The sequence below is a fragment of the Aquarana catesbeiana genome, linkage group LG03, assembly GCF_042186555.1.
Source record: "Aquarana catesbeiana isolate 2022-GZ linkage group LG03, ASM4218655v1, whole genome shotgun sequence".
In the NCBI taxonomy this organism is placed as follows: domain Eukaryota; kingdom Metazoa; phylum Chordata; class Amphibia; order Anura; family Ranidae; genus Aquarana; species Aquarana catesbeiana.
In genome coordinates, this window is record NC_133326.1 from 608,997,616 (window position 1) to 609,010,416 (window position 12,801).

Genomic DNA, 12,801 nt, shown 5'->3' on the forward strand with positions numbered 1-12,801 from the left:
CACCTATGAGTGCCCATCAGTGCCGCCTATCAATGGCCATCCGTGCTGCATATCAGTGCCGCCTATCAGTGCCCATCAGTGCCACCTCATTGGTGCCACCTCCTCAGTGTCCATAAGTGCCACCTTATTAGTGCCCGTCAGTGCAGCCTCATCAGTACCCATCAGTGAAGGAGAAAACGTACTTATTTACAACATTTTATAATAGAAACAAAGAAAAACTTTTTTTCTTTTAAAATTTTAGCAAAAAAAAAAATGCAGAGGTGATCAAATACTACCAAAAGAAAGCTTTATTTGTGGGAACAAAATGAACAAAATGAGAAAAATGTTGTTGTGGTACAGTGTAGCATGACCGCACAATTGTCATTTAAAAAGTGACAGCGCTGAAAGCTGAAAATTGGCCTGGGCAGGAAGGGTGGGATGTGCCCAGTACTGAAGTGGTTAAAGTGATTGTAAAGCTTTGTTTTTTTTGTTTTTTATAATAACAGACATGTTATACTTGCCTCCTCTGTGCAAGGGTTTTGCACAGAGCAGCCCCAACCCTCCTTTTCTGGGGTCCCCCTGCGGCAGTCCTGACTCCTCCTCTTCTGGAGTGCCCCCACAGAGAGCCGCATTCCAAGGGGGCACTCGTGCAAACACACTCCCGAGTCCTGCTGCTGCTGCGTCCATTGACACAGACGGCAGGACTCGGCCCCGGCCGATGGCTCCTGCTGCTATTAATCTATCCAATGAGGACCTGGAACAGTGGCTGGAGCTGCTGTGCTTGTCCCCGTCGCTAGAACAATCGGGTTCAGGTAAGAAAAAAGGGGGGGGGGAGGGTGCTGTAGCACAAAAGGTTTTGAAAAACTGTGAGGATTTACAACCCCTTTAATATGCATATCATGAAAAACAGACAAAAGGCAGCAGTCTTTATCTGCTTAGTGTTGGAGCAAGAGGATCTTCATAACAGGCAGGCAGTTTGGACATGAAAGGTACAGTAAAATATAGTGTTATTGAAATCTGGAACCAGAGTCTGCAATATTCACCTCTGCTCCAACAGTATGATGCCTGCGATATGCCGCCTATCACTTCAAACAATCTTCTCCTCGGATGCTGGTTTGCAGCTTTTTCTGGGTGCTAGACTTCAGCCGTCTTGCTCACAATTTTATACTTAGACTTTACTTTCACAAGTTATAAACATAGAACAAAACTAAATAGCTGTAGGCCAAAACATTGAGAAATGTCGAAGTGTACAGTGACATGTGATGCCTTCCTGATTGGACACAGCAAGAGCCAATCAGTGGGTCCCGCCGATCGTTCAGGACAGAAGAAGAACGGCAATATGCCTATGTAAACAAGGCAGATTGTCATTCTGTCAGAGGGGAAGGTACTGATCCTGTGTTTCTGCTAAGCAGGAACATGGATCTCTGCCTTCCCCTAGTCAAAGCACCTCTCCCCACAGTGAGTAAGCACAACCTAGGCACACATTTAACCCTTTGAACGCCCCTGATGTTAACCCCTTCCCAGGCAGTGTCATTAGTACAATGACAATGCATATTTTTTAGCACTGATTACTGTATTAGTGTCACTGGTCCTTTAAAAAGTGTCAGTTAGGTGTCTGATTTGTCCGCTGCAATATCGCAGTCCCGCTGTAATTCACTGATCGCCGCCATTACTAGTAAGAAAATAAATAAATAAAAATATCCCATAATTTGTAGACGCGATAAGATTTGCGCAAACTAATCAATATACATTTATTGGGATTTTTCTTTACCAAAAATATGTAACAGAATACATATTGGTCTAAAATGATGAATAAATTTGATATTTTACTTTTTTTATTGGGTATGTTTTATAGAAGAAAGTAAAAAAAAAATTTTCTTTAATTGTCTGTCTTTTATTGTTTATAGCACAAAAAATAATAACCGCAGAGGTGATCAAATACCACCAAAAGAAAGCTGTATTTGTGGGGAAAGAAGGACATCAATTTTATTTGGGTACAATGTCACACAACCGCACAATTGTCAGTTAAAGTAGCGCAGTGCCGTATCACAAAAAATGGCCTGGTCATTAAGGGGGTAAATCCTTCTGGAGCTGAAGTGGTGAAACTAACCATACCCTATAAAATTTGATTATATAATACTTTGAATCTACCATCAACAAATGTAAACAAAGGATTAGCCTGCATTGATACAGTTTGAAATAATAGTTTAGGTTTGTCCTCATATTACATAGTTTTGGTAAATCTAAAGAAGATTTATAGAGATTGTACAATCAGATTGTATGTAGGGGAGCTGCTTTAATCTAATTTTACCTGGTGATCTTGCCAGCAACACACTTTCTGCCCTAGAATGAAAACACTCACTCATTGAACTAAATCTATTGAAAAGCAGTGTTGTCACAGTAGACTGCTCTCCTGACTAGAAATACCTTTCCCCCCTCAACTCTTAGCCAGGTGCTGACTAAACTTACTTGTGTTACGTTCAGTAACAATGGCTGCAGTGAGCTTATTTCCCTCTAGTACTGAGCCTGGGCATTGTGTCCTCATTCCTGAGGGCAGCTGCAAGCAGAGAACTCACATGAGAACAGAGGATTTGGGGACATGTAGTCCATAGTTGCCAACATTGTAAAAAAAAAATTATAGGGACACTTTTTTGTCTGTAGGCAGAGATTTATAATTAGGGGGTGGGGGCATTCATTTGTAGGTGTGATGTAGCGGGGTGAAGAAAAATGTAAAAAAGCAAAAAATGGGCATGGTTTAAGCTAAATATTTGGCGTGGCTCAAAGGGGGTGCCCCCCTTACATCAGGTATCCCCCAGCAGTGTCCATTACACTAGACCAGAAGGAAGTTAAAGAGGCAGAGTGGTAGAAAATCGAGGCAGACCTGGCCGTGTGGCCGCCAATAGAAATTGAGAAGTGGCGCCGCCCACCCCGTGCTCTGCAGCCTTTCCTACAACAGGTCACAGACAGACCGGCAGCAGGGCGGGGGGGCGCCGCAGCTCAATTCCTATTGGTAGCCACTCGACCTCTTGTTTGTTCTCGGTGTTTTGGTCTTCTGTAAAATGGCGGCGGCTGCGGACCTCTAGGAAAACACAAGTTTCCCGGGACATTTCCTGAGAAATGCGAAAACCGGGAAAAAGGTCTAAATCCCGGGAATGTCCCCGGGAAATTTGGGAAAGTTGGCAAGTATGGTAGTCAGAGGAGCCAGGATTCGCACTGCAACCAGACTATTGCAGACCACAAGTTCCAGCCGGCAGAGAGGAAGAACAGAATGCTGGGAGAGGTGTTATTTAGCCTGGCCTGGGGAGAAGTCGCTCTCTTGAGACCACAGCCTTCAGCTGCAAGCAGAGCCCCAGATGGTCAGAGGAGTATGAGCCGGAGCTGCGGCGTAGGCAGCGGGGGGAGCATCCGGCGGGTGTGTGTGTGGACGCATCCATTCTTGCCAGATTCCTCTCGGTTTGGTGAGAGTTGGGAGTCACCTTCATCACCCTCAACTCAGATCCCACTGCATCACAAAGCAGCAAGGCGTACGGCCAGGAGTCTCCGTCTAGGCACAAATTCTTCAGGAGCCTGCTCCAGGACCCGTCCCTTTCTATTCCCTTGAGCCTGGTCCCGTTTGGATTGGTGAGCGGGCAGAAGCCCCCCTCTATACATCCTAGAGACACTGCAATTGATTTGCAGCAAAGTTTTTTTACCAAGGAGACACTTTTAACTTGCTATTTACAGCATTGGAGAAATTATACTGGAAACTCTCTGGGCCCTTGTTAAGCTAGCTGAAGACACGGAACATCTACACCACAAGGACTTCTCCACTCTTCCTCCCACTTAAAGGACTTGGTGCACAATATCTGCACACATTTAAGGGGAACTCTTCCCAGAAGTTCTAGGGTTACCTTTTTGGTTGGTTCTATATTTGTTTCACAGAGTTTATTGGGCCTGTGGCATCAGGAGTTGAAGGGAGCAGTTTAATATAAAAGGTCACTCTCCTTCCTATCGCACCTGTGGTCACAGCCTTGCTGTCAGGTTTGACTGATTACTTCTTTCAACTTAATGTAATTTTTTATGCATTTCATTTCTGTGTTAATTGTGATAGTATAATACTGGAAAATAATATCTGCCAAAGCTATTACTGCCCTATCTGCTTAAAATACTCTACAGTAAAATACACTTGATTACTTTATTGCAGTTTGGTGTCTATGTGATTGCATTACTAACTTTGAAACATGTCCGAACCTAAGGTGTCAGAGGTGTCGGGAAGCTTGCATGGTTAGGTCAACCTTTGGGGTCAGTCATCTCCTAGCGGCCCTCCAGGTGGGTGGTGCTTCACTAGGAAAGCTATGGTCCATGACCAGTGTAGTCAAAATGACCCCCATGAATTAACTGTTATGCACCTAAACTCCAACCCACTTTAATATCCATTTATAATAATTGAGTCCACACCTTGTTTTGGAGTATAAATGGCCATAACAGCTTTTATTAGACAAACCAACCAGATAACTCCACTATCAAATCAACATAAAACCCATACCATAACATTTTACCCCAGTCCGTTGGTCTCTGACGGCGACTCACCTTGTTTACCAAATATGTATACCAAAAATATATATACCACCACGCACTGCGGGTACCATTTTGAAAACCGTTAGGCCTCCCGCTGTAGCCGCTCGGAGACACCCCCTTTCCCGCAGTGCCACCATCTCCTTATTCCATCCACCATGATGGAATACACCGGAGGGGCTGATCTTGCCGATGAGCCCCCCACCCCTTTTGGATTACCAACTTCTTACTGCCACCGTCAGAGACCAACAAGCAACTCCGCCACCCTCTGTAAACACCCCTTATTCGCTGTTATGACGACCGTCTTCCACCTGGAATACAAAAAGAAAAATCACAACAAACACCCAACATAAATTGTATACACTTCTGATTTTATATATATCTATATATAGGGAGGGAGGGTGGGAAAACTGCCTCCTCCTGTGTCTTCTTTCTCTCCACTGCCCCTTCCTGGCTCCACCTCTCCCCTTAAGTAATGCCACTCCCCCTTTTACAAGTTCCTATCTTCCACCACCCTTCCTAGACACTCCCATTCCTTATTTCTAATTAACCCCTCTTGTGTCTCCTTCTCCACACTGTCATGCCCGGCCCTCCTTTATCATTCCTTCCTCATTTTCACTCCGGGCCTCCCTTGACCAGTGTAGTCAAAATGACCCCCATGAATTAACTGTTATGCACCTAAACTCCAACCCACTTTAATATCCATTTATAATAATTGAGTCCACACCTTGTTTTGGAGTATAAATGGCCATAACAGCTTTTATTAGACAAACCAACCAGATAACTCCACTATCAAATCAACATAAAACCCATACCATAACATTTTACCCCAGTCCGTTGGTCTCTGACGGCGACTCACCTTGTTTACCAAATATGTATACCAAAAATATATATACCACCACGCACTGCGGGTACCATTTTGAAAACCGTTAGGCCTCCCGCTGTAGCCGCTCGGAGACACCCCCTTTCCCGCAGTGCCACCATCTCCTTATTCCATCCACCATGATGGAATACACCGGAGGGGCTGATCTTGCCGATGAGCCCCCCACCCCTTTTGGATTACCAACTTCTTACTGCCACCGTCAGAGACCAACAAGCAACTCCGCCACAGCCTGAAAGAGTGACCAACTTACTCTTGAAGGCACCTCCACACCCACAGGGCCCTTTGAATCCCTTCCTGCAAGCCCAGACTAGAGGTCAATCCCCCATCTGAAAGATGAACTCCATCCTTTATCCAATAGAGCCCAACATTGGTCTCTAATTCTAGATGCCCAATGACTAAACCTCCATTATTAACCACAACCTCCCCACCATTTTGTTTATGCATATGCGTGTTTTCTGAATGCTAGTCACTAATCTAGCCCGTCTCCAAACTGTCCGGGCAAATATGTCCGACCATAGCCGCAGAGTACCCGGAAAATCAGCCTTTAACTGCAGAAAATCAGCCTTGATGTCTGTGATCAGCTCCCTGACCGGACGTACCCCCCAAACCACTAACCCCTGCATGGATTACCAAAACATCGGGAGGTCTGTCCAACTTTCATATCATACCACTTCCCAAACTACTCTCTCCCACCTCATACCAGGCGTACCCAACCACCGCAAATGAGCTTCTTTCCGCGAAATGCCCAATCCCAGCACACATAGAAATGACCGAGGATCCAAATGAGGCGTGTGGAACCTCCATCTGAAAATGAGGCGTGTGGAACCTCCATCTGAAATGAGACGACAAAACATCCAAGGTAGCAATACTCCAGCATATCCCCACATACTGACAACCTCATTTAAAACACCCCGTAAATCCGGTTTACCTCCCCCTGTTCTCTTTCTTTAAAATTGTATTTTATTTATTTATTTATTTATTTATTTATTTTTTTTTTTTTTTTTTTAAATGCGGAATCTCCTTGATTCCCACCTCCCGTTCCTCCACACCGCCGCCTCATCCTACCCACACCTGGCAGCTTCAGTAGCCGCCCCTATGCGGAAGGAGTGTGAAGCGTATTGTTCCCCCTCCAAGCCTGCCCTGAAAAGGCATTTGCTGAACACCGACATAAATTGGAATTTTTGATAAATAGGACCCATCTTTATGCCTTAGTCATAAAATGCCAGCGAAGATACCGCAGTAAAACAGTAAGACCTCATAGCTTGAGATACATACTGAACACAACATCCCACATATGGCCCTCAGACTGGCAAACGTGACAGGCCGTCTCATAACCAATTTCATGTGACCCCTCCGGAAAACCCCCCCCCCTTTTTTTTTTTTTTTTTTTTTTAAGCCTGTTTCACCCAAACTCTTTTGTTGCGTCCTCCTCCCCCATCAGTTGTAAAATCATGACAGGCCTGCCATCTTCCGCTCAATGGCAGAGACCAATCCCCCACGTTCCATGTTCCTAGACACAAAATACAAAACCCACAACCTTACCTCCGCCCTGTCCTTACCAATCCTGGCCTCCTGTACCATTAACAACCACTCCTTCCATACCTTAGTATAATGCGCCCACGTGGCTACACTCACTGACTGCCGAATCCATCCCGCGGCGACTCCAATGCCAGCTCCCACATCCAATCTGTGTAAGGGACTCCCTCCTGCTCTGCGCCCGGGGTCAACTCTCTGAATCTGTCCCACCGAAAGCGAGACCGTGCATCAGCCAGTGTATTATACACTCCAGGTATGTGACCAGCATACAAGAAAATGTGCAGTCCCAAGCACCTCAACACCAACCTACGCAATAGCCTTAGTACAGGTGGTGATGACGCCGACATGCGGTTGATCACCTGGACCACTCCCCTGTTGGCACAATTCAGTCCCGATTTCATATTCCTACAAGCCTCACCCCCAAAGTTCCAACGCCGGTACTACTGGAAAGAGTTCCAGTAACACCAGGTTACGTGAACCCTGCCTCCACCCATACTTGCGGCCAAGGACCCGCACTCCACTGCCCTTGAAAAAAACGCCCCATAACCCTTAGCCCCTACCGCGTCCGTAGTTAAATCCATGTCACCGGGCCCGACATCCACAACGATCTGCCGTTGTACGACTCCAGAAACTCATACCATACCTTCAAGTCCTCCCGGTGTTCCCTATTAAGCCCGACCAAATATGTAGGTGCCTTGACCCCTACCGTTGCTGCCGACAGCCGTCGACAGAACACCCTCCCCATTGGGATTATCCTACAAGCGAAAGTCAACTTACCTAGTAACCACTGCAAAGCCCTCAACTGGACTTACCACAGTCTGTGGATCCCTCAAATTACTTTGTATAAGTTCTCCAACTTACCTCTGGGCAGGCGACATTCCACTGTTTCCACATCTACCACTATCCCCCCAACAAACTGAGTTCCGTCGTCGGGGCTTCTGTTTATCCTCTGCTAAAGGCACTCCAAAAAACCTGCCCGCGAAGTGCTGCAACGTGGATAGCAGAATCGCACACACGTCGGAGGCACTAATGTATGACCGAATCTAGGCCCGACACATCCCTAACCACCCACTCCCGAAATGAGCTAAATGCGTCAAACATGGCACCATAAATGAAGCAACCCATAGGTAAGCATTTGTCTACATAAAACTGTTCTTGCCAATAACAACCCAACGGCCGGAAACTATCCGGATGCCCCGGAAGCAAGCGGAAGGCGGATTCTATGTCCGACTTGCCATCAATGGCTCTTTTGCTATACTTCCTCACCCATCATACTGCCACGTTGAATGACGTGTAAGACCCAGTGCATGCTTCCGGATCGATAAATCATTCACCAAACCCCCTTAGGAAATGACCAATGATGAATAAGTCGGAACTTGTTCGGTTCCTTCTTAGGCCCCACCCCCCAAGGTGAAACAACTAAATCCTGTATAGGTATTATCCACAAACGGCCCCCCATCCGACCCAAAGCCACTTCCTTTGCCAATTTTTTCCCCCCCACTAACCTTCTAATTTCTTGTCAGTGGTGGAACCACTGCCCATGAACATGGTATACGAAAACCTTCCCCAAACCCCGTGACCAATAGCCTCATCGCTACCTAGTCCGGATACCTACTTAGAAAAGGCTGCTTCCGTTTCACCTTTCCGGCGTCGTCCCTTTCATGTGCAGGCTCGCTGTGACGCCTCCCTTTTTTTTTTTTTTTTTTTTTTTTTTTTTTTGAAGCACTCGTGCTTAAACTTACAGGACCCCCCAAATTTACAATTTGTAAATGTCCGCGGAATCAGCCTGTACCTCCTTTTTCTTCATCCCCCCTTCTTGGAATTATCCGGTTTTACCCTATCACAGGTTAAATTTTTCCAGCGGCAATAGGGAAAAATATCTCCACATATTCACCCTTGACAATATTATCCCGAACCTCCTGCTTTAAGTGTGTTCCCAGTGGACCCTCAAAGCACCCATATACCTCGCCCTTCGCCGCATCCACAATACTCACCACCTCCACTCTGGCCGTTGTTGCCGCCCCCTCTGTAGCCCCCCTTTTTTCCTTGACCCGCTCCTTCTGCTGCCGCCCCAGAGGGGTCCGGCACCCTCTGCACCCTTCCCTAGTCGCCATAGCACCTCTTTCCCCCCCGGTTACCGTTCCCTTCCAAGGGCCACCTGCGGCAGCTGTTCCTGTACCAGTTCAAATCTACCCACCAAATTCTGCAATCCTTTCGATAAATCCTTCAATTGCGCCCCTGATCCAGAACTGGCCGGCCTTGGAGCCGCCAATTGCTGATCAGGCGCCCCCCCCCCCCCTTTATCCCCACTGTACCCGCTGTTACGACCCCTAATAAGTCATGTAATGCCTTAATCACAGATAAATCATTGCTGGACTCACCGGGCTGTCTGGGAGCACGCCCCCACCGCCTCCGATTGGTCTCTCCTGCTGGCACTTGTTGTTCTTCGCTGTCGGACACCTCACCTTCCGAGCGATCGTCCTGCTCCCTGACAGTTGGCGTTGTCAGCCCCCCGGGTGAAGAGGCCCCGGAAGCCGTGAAGATCTGATCATATAAGGGCCGACTCTCTCCTGCCGCTATACTTCTTCCTGAACCACCACTAGGAGTCGCCCTGGCTGCACCGATCGGCCTGCTTGTGACCACCACCGCCATCCTTCTGTCCATGTGCCAGTCTGTTGGCTAAGCCCCGCCCACCCACAGCCTTGCTGACCGCTCTAATCCCCCTCCGGTGGCCACTGTGTCCTCACTACTCCCCCCCTTAGCCCCCCTGCCTGTTCTGCCACCCCCATGTGTTAAACCCTCACTCTGAGGCCTGTGAAACTCTGGCGGTGAAGCGGCGCCATAACGGCCCGTGGCCCCGCCCCCCGGAGTAGGCCTGCGGCGTGCAGACCGCCCGGGCCCTGAGTTATCCTGTCGCTGTGTCCGCTTCGCTGGGGGCGCTGATCGGTCCCCCCGAGGGCTCCCTGTCTGCCGAGCAGGCCGCGATGGCGGCCCTGGTGAAAAACACGCCGGAGGCCGCGACCTCCGCACGTGATGGGTCTCTTCCACTGTCCACGATCCCTCCTCATCCAATATCAGTGCCCCGACTTGCCTCTTCAGCCAGTCCACTCCTCTCGTCGCCGTCGCAGCCCTCAGCCTCGCCAGGATGGTGTCCTGTCCTCCATGCTGATGCTGGAGGAGCAGTGAATAAAACTGCCTCCTCCTGTGTCTTCTTTCTCTCCACTGCCCCTTCCTGGCTCCACCTCTCCCCTTAAGTAATGCCACTCCCCCTTTTACAAGTTCCTATCTTCCACCACCCTTCCTAGACACTCCCATTCCTTATTTCTAATTAACCCCTCTTGTGTCTCCTTCTCCACACTGTCATGCCCGGCCCTCCTTTATCATTCCTTCCTCATTTTCACTCCGGGCCTCCCTATACATAGAAAGTTACAAGAACACTAGATTTGTACCAGACTGCACTCACTCTTGTATTTGGGATTGGATATACTTTAAGAGCATACTACTTATACACTGCATTGACATCAGAGGGACCTGAGCCACATGTGACTGGGACTGGTTGGAGGGTTGTCCAAGAACAACGCTCAAGAATACTGTCTGGGAAAATCTCATCTGATCTGTTCCTACAAATGTCATAACAAAAGTATTTATGGTATATTCTGTGGCAAATTCGTCTGTATATTGCTTGCTGACATCATGTATACAGGAGAACATAATTTCTCTAGCTGTGAGATGAGTTGTCATGTCCTCATCCTGTGGTTTTCTGCTCAAGAAGGAACTTGATTAAGCCACATTACGGGAACATCCTGTTTTGTGCTAGTTGCTTGCTCACCAGAATCAAACCTATGCTTGCCACAGAACAGGTGCCACCATTCAGGATGTAGGTCATCATACTAATTATATAGGTGAGATCTGCTTAGGCATAATAGATTTTATTAATAAACCAGTGCTATCAGAAATGATAATGTGTTAAGTGTTATGTGGCTACTGCTCCAGTACTACCTCTTCATGCACTGCCAGCCCTCCTGGCTGCAGCTACCCCTTTCCACTGCCTGTGCTACCACAGTCCTCCTGACTAGCTCTGCAACCAATCTGTGGTGCAGATATTAGGCTGTCCCCAGGGGAAATTATAGCGGGCATAAAAATTCTACCTTTACAACATACATGTACATGCCCAATTCATTCATGTATCTGTGTAAAAAAATAATTTAAAAATGTAATTGTATGTGTAGCTAAACCCCTAAAGAGGTGCTGGTGACTTTTGGTCTTAATCCCCCCTTAGAGCGCACACAGCCAGGCACACAGCATTTCTGCACTCTTCCTCTGGATTCAAAGAACAGTCTAAGGGTTTCTTTTCGTGTTTGGGTTTTTATTGGGAACCATGACCTTGGAAACGGATAGGGATGTTTTTGTATATGTAAATACCCCCCCCCCCCCTTAATAAAGCCTTTTTGCATTTTTGTACCATAAGCCGTTGTTGACCATTCCCTTTTTTGCTTTCTGGGGACACCCTAGTCCCCTCTTTCTGTTGCTGAAATGGATAGGGAGCATGGGATACCATGCTAAACTGTAGAACTGAGCAACTTGAGGATTTTTACTTCTGGCTGAGCTGTACAAAGTTGAATGTCCCACAGAATCTCAATGCTGTTGGTGACCTGTACTCCTTCCAGATTTAAAAGCTACACACAGTCATTATGCTTCAGAGCTGGGGTCATCTACTCACATAGTCACAGGATCAACTGTTGCCTCCTGCCAATATCCACCAGGCTCTTCCTAGTGAGGGAGATGTAGACTCACACCATCATAGGACAGCTGGACTCTTTCCCACCAACTTCCTCCTGGACCTCTCCAGTGAGCTTCTACAGACCCAACTCCATCCCCAGCTAAGCCTAGCTGGGACCTTGATGTCTTCACAAAGGCTTCTCTAGCACTCCTGCCCCAGGGGCAGAGCTTTCGCACATGGGTCTCCTCCAGCAGGAATGGACCCAGGAACTCTGAAACTTCTGGCTCATACATATTGTTATTATAATAGGGTCCCAGAAGATAAAACTTTTATAAATGTTTGTCAGTGTATCTATGTTGTGTTGAGCTTGAGATGTTAGTATATTGGAAGATTGCTGTATCAGCTTTTTTATGGTGATGTTTTATGTTTGTAACTCTTTCTTAAGTTGAATTAAAATAATTTACATATTGAAACTCCTGGCTAGGGATGAGCCGAACACCCCCCGGTTCGGTTCGACCGAAAATTCGCACGAACGTTAGAACCCCCTATCGACGTCTATGGGACTCGAACGTTCAAAATCAAAAGTGCTCATTTTAAAGGCTAATTTGCATGGTATTGTACTAAAAAGGGTTTGGGGACCCGGGTCCTGCCCCAAGGGGACATGGATCAATGCAAAAGAAACTTTTAAAAACGTCAGTTTTTTCGGGAGCAGTGATTTTAATGATGCTTAAAGTAAAAAAAAAGTGAAATATTCCTTTTAAATATCGTACCTGGGGGGTGTCTATAGTATGCCTGTAAAGTGGCGCGTGTTTACCGTGCTTAGAACAGTCCCTGCACAAAATGTCATTTTTAAAGGAAAAAAAGTCATTTAAAACTGCTTGCGGCTTTAATGTAATGTCGGGTCCTAGCAAAATGGATGAAATTCAGTGAGACAAACGGCATGGGTACCCCCCAGTCCATTACCAGGCCCTTTGGGTCTTGTATGGATATTAAGGGGAACCCCACACCCAAATTAAAAAAGGAAACAGCAGTATACAGGCTCTGTACTCTGAACAGCAGTATACAGGTGGTGCAAACAAGACAGGGACTGTAGGTTTGTTGTTAAGTAGAATCTGTTTGTAATTTTGAA

At 46.9% G+C, this 12,801-nt stretch overlaps 1 long non-coding RNA gene across 1 annotated transcript; it reads right to left on the bottom strand.

Moving 5' to 3' along the window:
- Positions 1 to 4,924: 4,924 nt before the first annotated feature.
- Positions 4,925 to 10,364, bottom strand: LOC141133092 (uncharacterized). The gene is made up of 2 exons (XR_012243009.1): positions 10,044 to 10,364; positions 4,925 to 6,248 (listed from the first exon to the last, which is right to left on the bottom strand). It is a non-coding gene; the product is annotated as an uncharacterized lncRNA (long non-coding RNA).
- Positions 10,365 to 12,801: the final 2,437 nt, after the last annotated feature.